This window comes from Cnephaeus nilssonii (assembly GCF_951640355.1).
Source record: "Cnephaeus nilssonii genome assembly, chromosome: 15".
Lineage (NCBI taxonomy): Eukaryota > Metazoa > Chordata > Mammalia > Chiroptera > Vespertilionidae > Cnephaeus > Cnephaeus nilssonii.
In genome coordinates this window covers 20551433-20572667 of record NC_137086.1, presented here as the reverse complement: position 1 = coordinate 20572667, position 21235 = coordinate 20551433, and the positions used below count along the sequence as shown (strand labels likewise).

Sequence of the window (21235 nt, the reverse complement as noted above, 5' to 3'; positions counted from 1 at the left end):
AAAAGGTTAAACTTTTATTCAAACACTCATTCCAATCTGAAAGTTAATGCTAAACTCAAAGTATATGCAGTCAGCTGGCTTTAAACTTTTTAACCTCACTTGTTATTATTTTGAAATCCTCCTTCCCTGGGACTGGTTGTATTGCTTTTCCATGAAGTAGTATCAGAGATTAAGATGGTGTTATCTGTCCATTAACAACTTACTTACTGGAGCATGAAAAAGTACTTAAGCACAGTGTCTGTTTCAATGCCATGACTGGCCATTTAGCTTTCTTGGTTATGCAACCCAGCTCTGCCTTTCCAGCAGCGATGGGAAAACCAGTCTGAGTCAGCAGGCACCGCCATGGGCTTCTTTTACTCCTGTTCCTCTCTCCTTGGAGTCAGAGTAAACACTCAAGTAGTGAGAGTTGGCAGTTTTGCTTATTTTTAAGGAAGTATCTCAACTGAACTTCTGGTTCTCTGTTTTGAGCAAAAGTAGGAATTAACATTTTTTTTCATCTGTCCACTATGTCTATTTATCCAGTTATCTTCTTCAAAACTTCAAGATTTATGTTGTGTTTTATTTAAGAAAATGAAAGGTGATTAAGGGCTCTGAGTCAATTGTTTTATAAAGGAAATTCAAACCAGACTCTCTCTTATTGGAGAATTTTTAAAATAGAGAAATGTGAAATATTTCTCTCATTCAGCTACCTTCTATAACTAATTTCTAGGGGAAATGTTATGCTATAGATTTAAAATGTTGAAAAATGTCAGTTATTATAGAGAAAATCTGAGTAGTGGTAAATCAGTATTTAACAGTATAGGTTTCCACAACTACATGTTTCATTTCTCATGCCACCTCCCCAAGGAAGCCTGTGTTTCTCACTACTGGCAACTCCATAGCCTGACATATTTCATATATACGCACAGTATATGTTGTTGATTGATTAATTGAAAAAAAAATGGATATTTCAAAAATAGTTGGTTTGTGTATACCACCTTCTTCTCAAAAATGATTTGTTCAATTTCATTGAAGTTTATATTACATACAATAGATTAGGATGGTTCTAATAGAAGACCTCATTAATATAGTGTTCATAGGCATATTTTCCCATTTTCTACATACTCTTTCTAACTTTTACTCATTGATACTTTATCTGTGTTTTGTAAAAAATGTACAAATTTTAGAAATCAAACATAGGATGGCTCATATATAAAACACATTATGAAGTATGAGAATTATTTGTTAGAAACAAGGATATATCTTATTATCTATGGCAAAATTATGTTCAGGGTACATAACCTTATTAAGCATCCAGATCTGAATGTGCTGAAATAAACTTCACCATATGTGATATTCAGGCTGAAATGAAAGACATCACTACTCTCTTTCACAGTCTATATTATTTCCCTTGTATCCGACATTCTTGTATTTTCTTGGCAGACATTCTTTGAATATATTTGTTGATAGTTGTTTAAAAATTTGTAGCATAGCCCTAGCCGGTTTGGCTCAGTGGATAGAATGTTGGCCTGCGGACTGAAGGGTCCATGATTTGATTCCAGTCAAGGACACATGTCCAGATTGCGGGCTCGATCCCCAGTAGGGAGCATGCAGGAGGTAGCCGATCAATGATTCTCTCTCATCATTGATGTTTCTATCTCTCTCTCCCTCTCCCTTCCTCTCTGATATCAATAAAAATGTATTAAAATTATTTTTAAAAAAATTTGTAGCATCAACAATTCTATTGTTTCATATCACCAGCCTGTTAAGGTGGAGATGATACAGCAGACATTTAGAGCAATTCAAAGCAATGGTTGATTGGTTCATTATCATTGACATTTGTGAAGGGAAATGAATTGGTAAAATATAACTGTGTCTCCACCAATTATTGGGTATTCATTTTTTTCTGTGGCATTGGGAAAAGTCTAACTAATGAAAATTGTGCTTTTATCCTGCCCTGTGATGTCAGCACAAACTGCCAGTGAGTTAATATTGAATCCTGGAATCCTTATGAAGTTCATATAATACAAAACTTGTTCATAGCACTAAATTGATCATCTGGGAACCCTGTACTCACACTTTACACCACATTTCAAAAGAGTTAATAAAATAGAAATGACCAGTAAGGCAAGACATCTGTGAAGAACTTCCATGACAAAAGGCAAAGGAGACATGAATGTTTAAATTTATTTGAGAAGGTATAAGAGCTTCCTTCCAATACAGAAAAGTCCACCATATGAAAGTTGAGGGTTTTGTTTAGAGCAGGATGGAAGAGCTCAGAACATAAGAACTTCGCAATAATTTGAAAGATGCAGCACAGGGTTGGGCTTCCTTGCAAAGAAGCGAGTTTCTTTAGGTTGATTAAAAGTGTTTAAAGAGTGTCAGACAACTAATTTTCAGATGAGTTACTGAAGGATTGTTTTATTACAAAAGAGTTAAGGGCACTTCCAACTCAAGTTATTTAGAATTATCTGATAATCTGGAATGTAGCAAGTAATCAAAGGAATGTAAAATTCCAAAGGTAAATTCAGACACATAACCGGTGAAACAAATACTTATTTAATGAATAAAGGAGAATTTACCTTTAAGGGGCCTGGAGTATGAAATTCACAATTTCAGATGAGGAAGACTAGATGTTGGCCAACAAAAATGGCCCCAAATCAAACGATAATTATTATATAATTTGCACAGTTAAGGGAAGCACAAAGTAGGTTTTCAGTTATTATTTGTCAAGTTCATTCATTCATGTGGTCATTTATTGAGCACCTCATATGGGACAGGTAATATTTTAGGCGTACCCACTTTGTGCAAGGTACTATAGTCAATTCTGGGAACACCAGAGTGAACAGTCTCTGCCCTCCATGAGCTTACACCACAGTACAGAACTAGTTATTAAACAGAAATTACATTCATTACAATTTTCACTTAAGTTATACTAAGTGCATTTCTAGAAATACAGGATATAAAGCAGGGGACCTGATCTGGTCTGGGTGATGGGGAACTGTTTTCTTAAGGAAATGATATCGACCTAAGTTATGAGAAAATAGCCACTAAATTTTAAAGAACTTATACAATGAAGATAGCAGTCCTATATAAGCAAAGTGAAAATGCATAAATATTGACAACAGAAAAGAATGCAATACCATGTAAAGACACATTAAATATGTATATAATGCTTACAAGAGTATATGTTACTTATGCTATGTCATCATCATGTAATAAAGAAATTATCAAGCAAAGCACTTCTGTAAGAATATTTGCCCAGCAGGTAAAGAATTACATTGAGCAAAATTGGAGCTGAACATTAGTGAAACATTCTGAAATATTTCTTCTACCTGTAAAACTATGAAGTTTATGAAATACCAAAAATGCAATTGATGAGGAGAAATATGTAAAATGTTTGACTGCTAATTATTAACATTAAAATGTCAAGTATTGGATGTAGGACTGAGGCATATTTAGAGTCTATGTCATTTTCCACTGTATTGATTACTTAACAGGACTTCATAAGTAATTATTGGGCAGTTGATTCTTTCTTTAATACTTGAATTAATTTATTCATTTAGGAGAAACTGATTTTTCTCTTTCTGAGAGAGAGTGCTTTGATGGTTTATTTAATATTAATCCCACCCAAATAATTGTTTTACAGTGTGGCTGATTTTTCATAACTAGTATTGGCTCTCCAAGCATGAATGGGTTGATTTTGCACCTGCGATCAAACATCTGATCCTACCTTCTACACTGCTTCCTCTCTTCCTATAATGTCATTTTCTTCCCACCCTCCACCAACTTCCTCCATATCCCAGATGTTTGCATTTGCTTTACAACCACCAACTACGTCATTTGTATAAGAGCAATTTATTTGTTCAACAAATACTGAATGTCCAATATGCTCAGATCATATGCGAAATCTTCTACATAATATTTTTTGAGCATTGCCAGAAAGGTTCTCTATATAAAATGTCTTCTCCCTTTTGCTAGAAATTCTAGCATTGGTGGAATTACTTTTTTATTGAGATCATTTTCCTTGGCATCTCTTTTACTAGTATGTGATAATTATTCTAGAGAGAGAGCAACAGTTTTAGCCACTAACAGTGTGGTTAAGAGTATTCAGTTAAAAAAAAAAAAACCTGTTCATTTTATGTGTTCCTTTGCTGGGAGAAATCAGAGCAAAAAGACAACAGTGATTCCTGAGATAAAGAGGGGCGGTGACTAAGATGAGATGAATATATCGCTTGCCATCGTTTGCTTACTATTCCCTCATATTAAAAGTAACAGTAACTGGGGGGAAAATAGATACAGAGGCAAAGAAGCATTGAACAGACTGCCAAACTACAGCTGGAAGGCAGTGGAGGTTGGGGGGCGGGGCTGTAAGAGATCAACCAAAGGACTTGTACGCATGCATATAAGCATAACCAATGGATACAAGACACTGGGGGGGGGGCAGGTGAGGGCATGTACTTGGGGTAGGGGAGGCCGGGGGGAGGTCAATGGGGGGGGAAAAAAGGAGACATATGTACTACTATTTGTAATACTTCAAACAATAAAAAAATAAAATAAAATAAAATAATGTTTAAGGAAAACAAAACAAAAAAAAGTAACTGTATTTTGAACAAGCAGGACTTATAGGGAGTGGTCATCAAAGCAGCATTGTTTTTCTTCCCACTGTTCCTTTCAACCTCAATACAAACCTGGACAGTAAGTGATAAAAGGTAATTGTTAGTAGAAACTCTGCAATCATTTTAAGATATTAACCCCAATTCAGAAAGCAGAATGCCTAGTCCCATATAATAAGCAGTTTCATTTGATAGAACCTTGAGCCTTTTTTCCCTGAGCTTGCAGAGGTTGGCTGTAGGCTGATGACTGGCAGGGTGAGGGCTGGAGGGGGCATGGTGGCAAGAAGGGTGTCTGTTCTCTCTTTGCCTGCCTGCTTCCACTCCCCCTCCCCTATTTTTGCTAATCCAATTAGAGTTGAGTTGTGGTGGAAGAAAGAGGGAGTGGAAATCGGAAAGTGCCAGAAAGGTCTCACTCATTGTTTAGTACGATGACTTCTCATAGGCGAACAGGTGGCTAACTTATTCTCATTGGAACTGTCTTGGATTCTTAAGAGATCCCAGTGGTGAATACATTAAATGGTAATTCCCCAGGTGCAAGTGGCATTGCATTATTCTCTGACTTCCCCTTCCATCTTCAGCATCTCTCTGCTGAGATCCCATCATATGCCAGGTGGCCCCAATGGATAGAATCTAAAATGACTACACACCAGCTCTCTTGTGTTCATAGCCCACATCGAATCCTTTGACTGCTGCCTCTGGTTGTTCACTTACGTCTCAAATGCAGGCCTCAGCCTCCTCTCCCTCTGCCCTGCTAACTCAAGTGACAACATTCTCAATAAAGGTTTTTATCAGTTAGGATTGAGGTCAGCTGCAAATGACAAAACCCAAAATAAATATTTCAAGTAAACTAATAGCCTATCTCTATCTATCTGATGAACAGAAGCTGGAGATGAGGGGTCCAGGGTTGATAGGATGGCTTTATGATCAGTAGGACCCTTTCTATCTATCTTGATGCTATGTCAACCTCAGTGTGCTGTGTTGCTTGGACCATGAAGGCTGTTCACATTCCAGCTGTCAGCCTGCATTCGAGCCAGCGAAAGGAGAAGGGGGAAGAGAAAGGGAGAAAGGGGGCCCGGCAGCTGTCTTTTTAAAGGGTTTTCTGGAAGTTGTCATGCAACACTTCTGTTTCCATCTCGTCAGGCAGAACTTAGTCATGTGGCCACACTTTCCTGCTTAATCCAAGCAGTTAAATCTGAGGGATCTGTTCCTAACGGAATATTATGCTAGATGATTAGCAGTCTGTAATTTTTTCATTGGTTTTGTTTTTCTTTAATGCACCTAGTCTCTTGTGGTTAGGACTTAGGACATTTCTGAATGTTCATATTCTTCCTCATGCTGCTTATAAGTTCCTGGCTATTTCACCCATCCTCCCCATCTATACACAGCCTTGGCTTATTAGATTATAAGCTTCCAGGGGGAAGAGATGTATCTTCTTTTATGTTTAATCACCCAGAGTCCTGAGTGATGGATTTTGTATTTAAAATTTAGATTTTAAAATATAAAAATATATAATTAATAGTCACTAATAATGCAAAAATATTCAACTAATCATTGTATCTTTTTATTTATTGTCATCCACACTATATCTCATTCAGTAAGAGTGTCACTGTGGCTCCTGCGATAGAAATAAGGAGAAGCATGGGCTCTCTATGACTTTCTGAAAACAGGAAGTATCTATAAGAGACATTATGTTGCCATGGTAAACAGAAGGAAGGCTCTGGAGACAGATTGTCTGGATTTATATTTTTATTGATTTCAGAGAGGAAGGGAGAGGGAGAGATAGAAATATCAATGATGAGAGAGAATCATTGATCGGCTGCCTCCTGCATGCCCCCTACTGAGGATCGAGCCCACAACCTAGGCATGTGCCCTTGACCAGAATTGAACCCAGGACCCTTCAATCCATAGGCCGATGCTCTATCCACTGAGCCAAACCAGCTAGGGCCAGATTGCCTGGATTTAAATCCCAGGTCTGCCTCTTACTAGCTCACTAGCTGTGTGACCACAGCGAGTTGCCCAAAGCCTCTGTGCTTCAGTTCCTTCACTGTGTGAAACAGAGGCAATTACAGGGATGAATTGTTACCCAGAAGTGGATGTACTGGGAAGCGAAGGGAGCTTATGTCCAGGACCCTGCTATTCACAGCTTCCTCCACCCCCAAGGCCCTGGGAGAAGTCCTGCAATGTGTTCCCATGATCATATGCTTTGGCAAAATTTACAAAAGTAAGATATCGCCTGTTTGTTTTGTTAAAGCAGGCCCCCAAACTGTTTAAGCTTTAGGCCTGAACCAGAACCCTCCCTGGGAGTTGTGCACTGAATCCGGAGCCAGGAGTGACCCTGCACCCGTGGAACCTTGACTTAAAGAGCCAGGAAGGCAGCTGTGCTCCATGTGGGTGCAGTTAACTGAGTCAGAGATTCTTGGCTTATTTGTTTTTAAAAATTGCAGGAACTTGGAACATTGTATAGCTCCAGAATGAGAATCTTTGGGAATGGGTCCTGTGAATCCCTATCTTTATCAAGCTTCTCAAGTGATTCTAATGTGTCATAAAATTTGAGACACTCGGTTGTAATATCGCTTCCAACCATGACATTCTGATAGAAAACTACAGTCCTAATTCAGAAATTAGGACTGTAGTTTACTAGCCTAAAGGCTGTGGAAGAATGGGAAACCTGATTTCCTCCTGCAGGCAAGGGATTCTCTGACTTTTGAGAGGGACAAAGAGGAGTAGAGATGTAAAGGAGTAGAGATGGGATCCCCCTGCACAGCAGGTAAAAACAACTTGTCTGAATGGGTTAAGACGTATGAACCATTCATTTTCCACTGGTATATTTTCAGTAATAAAAATATTATTCCACTTTCTCCTCCCTCCTGTGAGCCCAGTGGTAAAGATTATGGTAATTCTCTGCAATGTGCGATTTTAGTAGCTCAAATCAAGCTATGGTTTTCTGTGGAGAACGGAGAAAAAGCTAAGAGATACTGACTGCTACTCTTTCCAAACACACTGCTAGATGCTCTACAGATGTTATCTTGTTGAAATTTACAACAACCCTGCAAGAAACGTGGCATTCCTTATTCATTTTTTTGAATAAGGAAAGTAAACCTCAAGCAGATTTAATAATTTTGAAAAAAATCACACCAGCTAACATACGGCAGGGATTTAAACTCAGGTATGACTGAATTCATGGCCTATTTTGCCTTCTTTCCCCAACACTATGGTGCTTATAAATAAATATGGCATTCATTGGTATAAGGGGTGACATTCAAAGCTGAACACCTTTAAAATATATGGTATGTTTCAGAGCCAATTAATTTCCCTTTGTTATATCCACTCCTCCTCATGGTAACTCGTGTTCTTTACAATACTAAAGTGCCTATGTGCATGTGTAAACACACACACACACACACACACACACACACACACACACACACACACACTAGAACATTTGCTTCCTTTTAGAAAATGACTCTGACACACGCACACACACTAGAACATTTGCTTCCTTTTAGAAAATGACTGAATGATGCCTGGTTTTCCTGACACAGTTGTATCTAAGCGCAAAGGATGCACTCCTCTCTCCCCCTCCCACCAAAAAGCGTATTACTATAATTAAAAGGTTTTGGTTGTCATCTCATATTTTTAAGCACTTGTGTCTAAACATCAATGCAGTTATAGACACACACAAATCTCTTCAAAATGTAGGATTAGATGGTGTGTACTGGCCTCCATCTTTTAGCATAGCACTGAGCTCATACATTCGCGACAAGATATGGACTTGGAAAACAGGTGGATTTTAGAGCGGTCAGTGCACCCAGTACTATTTGAAACATTGTGTCTCTGATCCCATCACCCAACAAGACTTGTTGGTTAGGATTCAACTGATCCACCAAGCTCTTTCTTCAAAGCCAGGTTAGGGCAGCCTAACCTTTGATGAAAAAAGCAGTTCATTTGGGGAAAGGAATAACATTTGGCTTCTCTTTCAATGTTTCACAAGGTGGTTTATTTTTGTTTTTGTTTTGTTATTGTTTTTGTTTTAGTCCTAAGAATAAATGCTGTTTTATTCCAAAGAAAACCAGAATCTAATTAGAAGAAACAACAATAAAATATGCATCTTTTACCTTATGGTCTTTCCTTGTCCTGTTTTCTCCCATTCTTCAGTAAAATCAGATCACTGTGGAAACCTTATCATGGGCTCTCAGTTGATGTTCATAGTTACATCAACAGATTGTGGCCTCAGGAAGAAATTGCCCCGGGACATTAATTACTGCTGTGTGGGTGGGGACTGAGGATACGAAGTGACGCCGCTACTCAATGGACCACTGTGACAAGATAAAGGAGGCAAGGGATGTCCAATGGGCTTGTATGTTTCTGCCAATAGTAATGATTTTTTAAAGTTTATCTTTATTGTTGAAAGTGTTACAGATGTCCCCATTGACTCCCTCCAACCTGCTCACACCCCTCCCCAGGCCCTCACCACACTATTGTCTGTGTCCGGACAATATGCATATATGTATATAAGTTCTTAGACTGTTGCATGCTTCAAGTAATGATTTTTAAAATGTTTTCTACATATCCATAACTGTTAGGATGCCAAAACAACTTCTAATCAAAGCTGAGATGGAAACATTCACTTACTATTAACATTTTAGTGATTTTCCCAATTAGAAATAAAGCCAGTGTTTTCAGGGATAAGAACAAGAAACTTCTACTTATTGACCCTGAAATATTTTCTATTTTTGAGCAAGATGAGAAAAATATTTGCTCATCTGTAGAATGTATGATGCATATATCACTATTAACCCTGTATCAGAATACCTTGAAAAAAAATAAAGTGGTACTCAGCCAGGTGACAAAGAGAGAGATTTTTATGAGTTTAAAGAACATTGATTTCCCTCAGCCTGAGAAAATTTATGATCAGAATATAAATAGTATGAATTTAGGACTCAGGTTCTATTGTAACAATAAATTCATTGTGACTATATGCTTAAACATAAAATAGTCAAAATGTAATTTTAAATTTATAAGTTAAATTAAATCCAAAAAAACCCACAAATTCTGACATCTTTTGAATATTTATTTTTTAAAATATTAATTTGGAATTGAATTCCCACCAAATAGGACCCCTTAAATTCAGTCAAATATATTTTAAATGTTTATTCAGCAGTAACCACAAGTTTAAATGTTTGTACATTCTGAATTAGAGGTCTGAATTGATGAAGCTTGCAAGTTTTTCTGAAGTTTAAAATTAGTTGGTGAATAATGAAATGCAACACTCAGTGAAATGGATCTAAATTTCCTTCAGAAAGTTTATCGAAATATAAAAATCATTGAACTCTTGCCTCTCAGATCCTTTGGAATGAAACAGAAAGTGATTTTTTGAAATGAAGAAAGAAGTGCACTATATTTTTATGAGAGTTTTTCAATTAAAAGAACTACTTCAGCTTTTTCCCCACTTAAATCACAGGCATTTAAATGGATAGTCCATTTGAATTGGTAGCTTTAAGTAGTTCTTTAAATTAATGCTTGCGTGTAGAGAGACAAAGATGACTGCCTACTGCAATTTGTTGGAAGGGTTTGGCTCTGTAAAGGTCATACTGAGTTGAGTTGGCCTCAGCAATATGTAAACAGGGCATGAAAGACACTTGGTTCAGCCCAGTACTCTGCTGATTATGGCTCAAATAACAGTTGTCCTCACAATGACAAATAGAACTGCCGTAAGCAGGTGGCTGGTTTTGTTTTTCAGAAAAATTGTAATGGTTTTTGTGTGCAAGTTAGAGAGCGAGCGAGCAAGCATGTGTGTCTTGATTATAAAAACTGGCTGGGGGAGTGACTATCATCCCCAACCAAGGTATGGCTGCATAGGAAATGCAGAACAAAGAAACCACTGCTCAAAGAAAATTAATCAACAGGGAAAAAAGAGCGAGTAAAACCCCAGAAACTGAATCATAGGATTTTTACAATTTGATGCCAAAGCATGTGGCCAAAGGAGGCAGTCTGGAATAATAACAAGGTCATGTCATACATTAACATAGCTTTTTTTTTTTTTCAGAGAAGTTCTTAATACATTGTGATCATCTCTGGCCTTTCCTGAGCTACAATCCAAATAGCTCCTCAAAAGTACAATGTCACGACTATTCTGGAAACTCGCTATGGCACATCAAGCTACTCTACTAGTAACTCAGAAATAGACACTTACTGAGCATTTTTGGGTCCTTTGAAACTTTATTAACCAATGTCTTTGCATTCAGTTCCCATGTTGACCAAATCATTCCCTATACACACATATACACAGGCACTCACACATCATTATTGAAATTCAGCAGTTCAACTCAAGGGCAAATTACTCATGTGGCTGAAGTGTTCAGAGCAGAGGAAAATGCAGTTAAGTTCATCTTCAGCCAGAGGAAGGAAAGCTTTCCATGCCAGCCCACCCCTTTTCTTCCTCCAGCAAAAGGTCAAGAGCCTTTTGCATGTGGGTAGTGCCTGAAAAGTGGAAGTATCATTGCTGAAATATTGTTTAAGTAGCAAGAACTTGTCCTCTTTTCAATAATGTGGGACAAAGAAATAGGCAGTGAGCTGGAGGAGAGGAACAAATGAATCATTTTTCAGATAAACAACTCTAGACAGAGAAGATTGAGTTGACCTACTCCCATGTATACAGAGGTTCTAAGACCAGAGAGCTATAAAACGTAGCTCTCAATCTAGGACTATGTCATAAGGTCTGTATCTTTTAAGATAACAGAAACTTCACATTTTCTTTACACTCTCTGGTATTCCAGACTATTAAAAGCAAGCTAAAAAGATAATGTTGTGTAAGAAATTCATGTATTTATTTAATGAGCTCTCTCTGTTTTCAGAGAAAATAGTATTATATGTTTTTAAACTTTGGATGTTACACATAATGCCTGATACTGTCATTGCTAATATTGTTTGCTGTAGATAAAATGCACCCAATATCAGAGAAAATGGTCTGATAATTTTTATTCCTTGATTTACTGGTTCACTCACCTCTTCCAATATTTAATGTATACTTAACATGCAGTAGGCATTAGCTTTGCTGCTATAGGAAATGGAGTGAACAAGATAGATAAATGGAAAGTTAATTATATTAGAATATCTGAAATGGGTGAGGACTATTCCTAGATGCTCAGAGATCAAGGGAAAAATTGTATGTCCTCTATGCCAGTTAGCTTCCCTGGAGAGAAGTGTACATATCCCATAAGATACTCTGCTCTTTTTGATACATTAGGACAGAATTAATATTAGAGGTTCCAGCCTCTAAGTGTGTGCCCCACTTTTGAGAGGTTTTCATTCATGGGTTTAGGGAAGACATTAAAGTCCTTTATTCATAGGAAGTAATCAATAAAACTCATTAAAGGAATGATTGCACCATCTAGTCTAGGGATGATAAAGAGGTTTCATTCCCTGTCTGAACTCTGAAAGTTAGCTCCTGGAGTGGCCGTTACTAGCTAAATTGTGTGTTGAAGAAAATCACTCTGCGAATTAAGATCTTATGTTCAAACCTCATAAATCTTTGGAGGGATTTAAGAACCAAAGCCCCAGCTACCTCAATGACCACATAAAATTAGCGACAACCTAAATCCTTTTGATGTGTGTGTGTGTTTTGTTTTTGTGGGTTTTGTTTGTTTGTTTTGACTCCTCAATCAAAACCCCAAATTTGTATTGAGGTACTCTTATTTCTCAGGCCTTATTTCACACCACTTTTCCATATGCAGTAAGCATTCTAAACACATCAAGTTCTTTCACATCCCAGAATGCAACTTGATCTCTCAGGCCACTATTGTTTTTTTGTTACTGCTTCCTCCTGTATCACTTGCCAAGAAAACCTCTGGTGGTCCTTTAAGAATCAGTTTAGCCATCAACTTCTCTTGAAATCCCTACTTGATCCTCATCATTTCCTTCCTCTCTGTGCAGATCCAGCCCTCTCCTCCCTACATAACAACACCCAGACCATGTCTCTGTACTGTATTTGCTGGCTTGTCCATTTATCTTTCTCTTTTCCCAGAGATTCCTAGAAGGAAAGGATTTTGACGTATTCACCTCTGTCTCTCTCTACAGACCAACCTAGTAGAACTGCAGTAAAGATGAATTTTTAAATGAATGAAAAGCAGCATTCCCATGGAAGTTGAGAATCCACTTTTCCTCAACTTTTTCCCCTTTATGTCTACAGCCAGGGTAGTCACTAGATCTGCAGTATTCCAGGCAATTCCAGTTGCTTAGGGACCTCTCCATTTTCCCTGGTTTGCCCAGAGATAGTTGCCTACCCGTAGAGGACAACTGCAGGGGAGCATTTAAAGCATTCACATGTGTGACAATTACGCTTTCTGAGTCTGCTAGTGGAACCTCAGAACCATTCCTTATGCTGTCATTTCTTTTATGTCATTAATTTCCCACCAGGATATGAGGCCTCAGGGATGACCCATGTGAACTGAGTCTGACCCACAGTGTACTCCCCACATTATGATATCTTACCTCCTCCTAACTTCTTTAATTCTTTTACTGTCTAAAACATGCATTGCTCAGCCAGACCGAATCCACTACTCTGCAAAGACTATGAACTGAACCCTCACCTATGTTCTTTTGTTGACATTGACAGTCTACAACAACATGCAACTCAGGACAAAAACACCTCCTGCCTCTCCATTCTGCTGATTCAAGCCCAATAAATTCTCCTATTGGCTGTGTTTAGAAAATATTATTTGATGTTCAATCAATTATTCTAGTTAGTAGTCTTTAGCTAAATGACCACACATTAATTTCTGATTCTGGAAGAACTGGAACATGAGGTAGCATTATGCTTAACCCTAAAGGATACTCACTGTAATTAGTTTTTCTATAATGACTAAGAAGCTTTGGGGACCATGTATTAATTTAGGATATTATTATGAGCATTAACTATTAATTATTTTCTCACAAATATGAAAAAGGTCCAGTTAATTTAATGTTCCAGAAAGTAACTACTGAACAATTACCTTGTTGTCTTTATGTATTGTGTTGTATCTTTTGTTTTAGTTGAATACAGCAAACTGATTTGCTTCTAGTTGATAAGTATGGTGCTTGTTTATTAGTAAATTTATTTGTGAAATGTTATGCTAAAGCAAGGATGGACTTTAAATGGATATGGGACAGGGATCCTGGTCTTTGACATCAAAAGCATGCTATGGCCCAGGATAAGGACAGTCTAGGAAGTGAATAAGAACAAAATAAAGAGCAGGACATCTGAGCTGAACCCTTGGGTACAGAACCTGTTATGCAGAAGGGAATGTAGATGGGACGAGGCTCCAGGTACTCAGCAAGGGGCCTGTCATCTAGTGTGCCTACTACCTACTTATCTAAACTTTTGTGTTTAGATGCTCCCAGGACATTTGACTCTCCTTGCTCTCCTAAGTCAATGGCCACGTATTATGGCTTCCTTCTCTGGGCCCTCCTCTATTCTCAGTCTTAAATATAGGAGTGCCCTGGGCTTACTCCTCAGACCCATCTCCTTTTATTTCCACTTTCACTCCTTATTTTATTTCACCCAGGATGATGGTTTTTGGTTTTGTTTTTTAATATATTTTTATTGTTGATAATATTATAAATATCTCCCACTTCGCCCACTTTTAGTCCCCTCCTCTCAGCCCCTACTCACACACTCCTAAGACTTCACTAACCTATTGCCAGTGTCCATGGGCTATGCATATAAGTATATAAGTTTTCGGTTTATCTCTTCTTGTCCCCCCAAACCCACATTGAGGTATGTCAGTCTGTTCCATGCCTCCATGCTTTGGGTCTTATTTTTTTGGTCAATTCCTTTTGCTCATTAGATTCCACAAATAAGTGGGATCATGTGATATTTGTCTTTCTCAGATTGGCTTATTTTGCTTCGTATAATATTTTCCAGGTCCATCTATGCTGTCCCAAAGGGTAAGGGGTCCCTCTTTTTTACAGCTGCATAGTATTTCATAGTGTAAATGTCCCACAGCGTTTTTATCCATTCATCTACTAATGGGCACTTGGACTGTTTTCAAATCCTAGCTATTGTAAATAATGCTGTTATAAACATAGGGGTGCATATATTCTTCCTGATTGGTATTTTGTTTTTTTTAGGATATATTCCCAAAAGTGGGATTGCTGGATCAAATAGAAGTTCCATTTTTAACTTTTTGAGGAAATAAGCTTTTAATGAACATCCCTGTGCCAGTAAAGCTCAAATTTTTATCTCAAGCTACAACGCTCAGTTCCAAACTCATATGTTTAACTGAGAAGTCAGTATCCCTACTTGGATATCTACTAGACCCGTGGTCGGCAAACGGCGGCTCGTGAGCCACATGCAGCTCTTTGGCCCCTTGAGTGTGGCTCTTCCACAAAATACCACGGCCTGGGCGAGTCTATTTTGAAGAAGTGGCATTAGAAGAAGTTTAAGTTTAAAAAATTTGGCTCTCAAAAGAAATTTCAATCGTTGTACTGTTGATATTTGGCTCTGTTGACTAATGAGTTTGCCGACCACTGTACTAGGCATCTCAAACTTAATACATTCAAAACAAAACATTCCATTTCTGTCCCCTGGATTCCCTGTCTTAGTAAATGGCAAGTACGCCCACCCAATTGCTCAGTAGAAAAACCCACTCCTCGGTGACTTTCTCTTTCATATATCCCATTTTTGACCCATTAGCTAATGCTGTGGCCGCGACCATTCAAAATGATCCCAGTGAAAGCAACTTGCAACTCTCTACCTACTGGTCTCTCAGCTTTCATCGTGCCCCTAGGCTGATGGAAGTGTACTCCGAGGGATCCTCTTTAAACATGACACTCTTCTACTCAAAACTTTCAAGTAGCCTCTGGCACTCCTAGAATAAATTGTAACAACCTCTCAGTTCTTATATCTCTACCACTTGTTCATTTGGCTCCAGCCACACTGGCTCCTGCTGTTTCCTCAACTGCAAATAAGCCAAGTTTCTTCTCACCTTAGGGAATTAGCATTTTCTATGGCCTCTACCAGGACTGCTCTTGCCTCAGATATAGGCTTCTCCCTTATAGGCGGCTCCTTTTCAGAGCTCTGGGCAAATGTTGCCTGCTAAGGGGGGCCTTCCCTCACCACCTTATCGAAACCCCTTCTTTGTCATTCTCTATCCCACAACTTGGTTAACTTTTTTCTAGAGATCATTACTACCTAACATTAGAGTATATCTTTGTTTATTTTCAGTCTTCCCCAGCTGAAAGCCAGTTTCATAAGGCCAAGACTTTATTTCTCTTTCCCTAAATGAATAAATTGGCTCTAGAAGGTATCAAGAACTCAGCCTTTTTTTTAAAAATATTTTATTGATTTTTTACAGAGAGGAGGGAGAGGGATAGAGAGTTAGAAACATCGATGAGAGAGAAACATTGATCAGTTGCCTCCTCACACCCCCTATTGGGTATGTGCCTGCAACCAAGGTACATGCCCTTGACCGGAATCGAACCTGGGACCCTTCAGACCGCAGGCCGATGCTCTATCCAGTGAGCCAAACCGGCTAGGGCTAGAACTCGGCCTCTTTGCCAATGTAGTCAGGCAATGAGGTCTGGACAACAATGCCTGGTGGCCCTGGGAAACTGAGACAATAATCTGCTTTACAGATCAAGCCCAGAGTTTTATGGTATCCCCTTTGATGAAGACAAGTGAAAATGGGTTGTTGCAAAGTGGGTGATATGAGGAATAGGTGAATAAGAAAAGTTATAGTTCTTGAAAGAGAAACTTACACTTGCATAAAAAAAATTGAAATATTCCACAAATAAACTCAAAATGTTGTAATTAACTTGTGAATAATACTTTTAATTTCTCATTACTTACTTGTTTCCATGCTTTGAAACAAAAGTTATTAGAGATAAAAAAAAAAAAAGTCTGGGAATATGTTAAGTTTGTTGACTATATTTTGAATAGAAGAAAAGTTCTTCAAGGAGAGAAATTCTCCCAAACTCTTTAAAAATTCTGAAGCATCACAGACTGTAATGTTCTAAAGGGAAACGGAACTGAAATAGGAGAACCTATGGCATATGTAATTATCTTTAAAAAACACTAAGGTTTATTTTGTTTTTCTCCCAGTTGATCAGTCTAAGACAGCGGTTCTCAAAGTGTGACCTGGGGACCCCTGATCACCTCAACGACTCTTTCAGGAGGTCTATAAGGTTAGTGATATTTTCACAAAATATGAATATGTTATTTGACTTTTTCATTCTAATTTTCTCACAAGTGTACACTGGAGTTTTCCAGAGGCTGCAAGGTGTGTGATATTACCACAGATTGAATGGGAAAACACATATGAAAATCCAACTGTCTTCTCTTAAGCCAAATATTTGAAATATTTGCAAATATGGAAAACAAGATAATTTTTCTCACTTAATTTTTGTTTTGGAAAATGTAGCTATTTTTATAAAAATATATTTTGTTAACATGTAATGGGTATATTATTGTTATTTTTGTTGAATTAATTAAATACTTAATAAATTCTTAGTTTTAATTTCTAATGCAACAAATGTCTATAAGTCTAACCCATACAAGCAAAAGTTCTTTTGAATCCTCACTAATTTTAAAAAGTATAATGGGATCCACATAGTTTGAGAACTGCTGCTCTCAGACACTAAATATCAACAAATAGCTTCCTAAATAAATGTTTATAACTTAAATTTAAGACAATAAAACAGGAACATATATTTTAACCTTGACCACTCTAGTTAAATACATTTCTTAGGACTCCAAGAAAATAATAATTTTCTTTCTGGCATCTACCATGTCTTTCTCTGTCCATAAAGGTTTTTAGTATAGACCGAGACAATTATTTTAGCTTATTTGCATATATAGTTACCCAACGCTTTGCAAACATATATTCAAATGGAAACCCAGAGAAAGTTTTAAGGTCTAGCATTGTAGCCATGAGCGCAGGCTTCCCAAACCAAACTGACTAAATTTACTCAACCCTTCTATCCTTCAGCTTCTATTTAACTCTGAATTATTGGCAGTATTAGTACCTAAATCAAAGGGCTGGTAAAAGATTAAATAACTTCATGCTTATGAAATATCAAGAAGAGTGCTAGGCATATATCATAAATGTTAGCTCCTATGATAGTTAATATAGAAATGTTAGCTACCATTATAATCATTACTGAGACTAATACCCAACTATTAGCATGAACCGTGGGGGGGGGGGAGGTAAGCTAACAATAAAAATGTAAGAAGTATTGGTATTTCAATGTAATTAGAAATTAAAAGATAAATTTAATGTTGTCACTGAGATAGTATCGTTTTCTGAGAAATCACATATGTTTTGTTCAAAAGTAAATTTCCCCTCTGATACTCTATTCAGTAACTATGTGATAAGGCAACTTTGTGCATACTACATATATACATGCCCCAAAGAAGGAAAGAGAGACTGCATGTTGTGAAGATCGGTAATTAAGGAAAAGAAAATCTGTTTGTCCTCAGTGTATCATTTCCTGATAACATTGGCCCCAGGCCAGGATCCATATTTAAAATCAGGTGACTGGAGAGCAGTTGTCCTGACAAAGGATAAAGGGAGCCAATGAAACCAGGCTTGCAGGAAAACAGTCTCATCATGTGCATGACAGAAAAGACAGCAGAGGGAATAATCCTAAATGAAATGTCCTAGATAATGTAAATTACTTTCATGTTAACACTCCGACTATAACTTGCAAAAGTTCTATTTTTAGCTTGTTTTTGATCCTAAACGGGTTTATGTCTATGTCAATATGGAATACCAACTCATATTAGAATTAGAATCACTAAATAGAGTTTTCAGAGTTGCAGATTTGGTCCAATGTAAGAAGAAAACACAAAAGATCAGAGTTGTCTACACATCTTATTTGAGGTAATGAGTTTCTTGCCATTAGATGTGTGTATCCTTTTATTGGACAAAAGAGGTTATAGGTCCACCCAGTTCTATTGCCCTTCTATAATAGAAATAAACTGCTCTATGAGGCAACCTATTTTATGTTCTGGACAACTCTCATTCATCTTTTCAATAAGTATTTAGATCTAAACATTCTTCTAGGAACTTGAAATATACCAATGAACAAAACAAAATCCCCGCTTTCACATGACATATTATTTTGAGACTTGGCAGATTAATAAATAATAAGTAAGTAAATATATATGTATCAGAAGGTGTTATGTGCTGTGGAGAAAAATAAAGCAGGGAAGAGGGATAAAGAATGTTGGAATGGAGGTTAGGAGGGCTAGTTAAATACTGAGGGAAGGATATTCCCAGAGGAAATAGAGAAAAGGTGGGAACAAGGATGTTAGAAAGATTTGTATTGTCTATTGATAGAAATTTGCTACCTGAAATCACATCAAATGAATTTAATTTATTTATAATTAGGTAATTATGTTTGTCTTTAGTATTCCAGGCTAAACATCTTCAGTCCTTTCCTTATTTACCATATGCTATGATTTCTAGATCCCTTATGTCTTACGTCTCTCCCTCAGACAGGACCACTGTACTCTAAAATGCAGAGTAGAATGGGAAAATTACCCACCCTGCCCCTGATTCTGTGTTCTGTTTTCTGGCTTGAGTGGTACTTTCTTTAGGATGCCTTTCTGACTCCCAGATCTGAGCTACATGTCTCCTCTAAGCATTATCTTAGCTGTATTATGCTGTATTATAATTCACCTTAGACTTGGCAGGCTCCAGGCTGACATCTAAGTAAGCCATAAGCTCCACAACAACAGTGTGTATATTCTATTCCATCATTGTGTTTGTCACATAGCAGGTACACAGGAAGTTTTACTGTGTTTACTGCTATACCTGTGACACCTAGAATAGGATTGGTATATAGTAGGCACTCAAAAAACATTTGTTGGAGAACTGCACATCTTTGAAACACCTAATAGGGTAACAAATAATTACACAGATATTTGTGTAATTGACAAATAATTCTAAAAACTCAGCCTTATATTAATATAATGCTTCATATTTTACCAAGTATGTTCTCATATATGTTCTTCTGCAACCTCCCTAACACCATGGGGTAGGTGGGATGGAATGCTTCATTTCCATTTTATAAAGGGAGCAATTTATGAGGCTCACAGAGATTATGAGTTATGTTGATAGATGTTGTCAGGCTTGCGTCCAGATCTTTCAATTCAAGGTCTAGCTTTTTTACACAACACACATAAGCTTACTATAGGATTATCATGTAAAAATGAACATGTCTTTGTCATATGCAAGTCAGAATGTCACCATTGACAGCACTTGGCTTTCCATAGCACCTAGCTTCCTCTATTTTCACACCCATCTATAATAATAAAAGTGTAATATGCTAATTAGACCGGACAGCCGAAAGACCTTCCAGATGACCTTCTGGACGAAGCTGGGGCTGTGAGGGCCGAGGCAAGCCACCATGGCTGCGAGGCAATAAAGTTGACAAGAAATCTGAAATGATTATTTAGATAATGATTTACATGAACTTGAATTTCGTGCATCGAGCGTTTAGTATGTTTATAATGCCCCTGGTTTAGATATAGGTCAAGTTTGTGCACAGTCTCAGTCCAATTCTTTCTCTCCTACATACTTGATGCACTACCCTTTTCACCTATTCGATGATGCATTATCTATATATATATATAAAAGCCTAAGCAACCAAATGACCAGTGCATCGGTCGCTATGTCTCACACTGACCCACCAGGGGGCAGACGCTAAATGCAGGAGCTGTTCCCTGCTGGTCAGTGCACTCCCACAGCCAACCTCCCGCGGTCCCTCCCCCCTGGCCGGCTGGCCCCGATCAGCCCCAATCGCCCCCGATCATTGGCCAGGCCGAGGGACGAATTTGTGCACTGGGCCTCTAGTATCCGGATAAATATCTTACAATTTATTTCTTTTTTTTTTTTTAAGATCTGCCAGCATGTAATAGAAACACATATATTAAAGTTTTATATTTTAAAGCTTTGATTTAAAAAATGTCTGGTCTTGCCAAAGTTATCTGAGATTTTCACTATTTGTAATTTAAAAACAAAAACTGTTTTAACTTCTTGTAATGGCAGTAATCATTTCAGATTTCCTGTCAACTTTATTGCCTTGTGGGGTACGAATAGGGTATTTCCAGACAGATGCCTGAGGTCAGTAACTTCTTATTTTAATGAAGGGTGTATTTCCTCTATATGACTGATGGAGAAGCATTATTTTTAGGCAGCAATAGCAATTTGGTGTGGTTAGCTCATAACGTACAACCATCGCAGCACACAGGGTGATGGGGGAAGTCGTAGGTCCCTGTTTCACAGGAGCTGAAACCGTGCTGGTGCCATGACAGTTTAGACACTGACGGGTAAGGTAATCTCTTCCAACAGAAATGTGGTGGCAGAGCACTTAGTGAGATGGTCTCTGTGTGGCTAAGACTTACCAGATAAGATTTCAAGGTAGAAACAAGTAGTGAATGAGACTTATCTGGAAATGCAGGCAAAGAATGGGTTTTAGAGTTAAAAAATGCTGGACCCAGGTCCAGCTTAGGGGCTTCGTAGCTGTGTGAACATGGGCTTTTCTGCCACTTGTAAAATAAGGTTATCCGTGCTTCTATCAGAGGGTGGTTCTGAAGATCAAATAGCATAATATGTATCGTCTCCAAGAACCACGGAACATTAGCGATGGCAAAGGTT

The 21235-nt window shown here is 37.8% G+C and overlaps 1 protein-coding gene across 1 annotated transcript in view; it reads left to right on the top strand.

The window, feature by feature from the left end:
* Positions 1 to 21235, top strand: part of SLC8A1 (solute carrier family 8 member A1) — a 354154-nt gene that overhangs the window by 15688 nt on the left and 317231 nt on the right. Inside the window, exon 2 of the mRNA XM_079791812.1 lies at positions 16675 to 16757. The gene's annotated coding sequence lies outside the window, so the exon portion shown is untranslated. The remainder of the gene's footprint in view (positions 1 to 16674; positions 16758 to 21235) is intronic.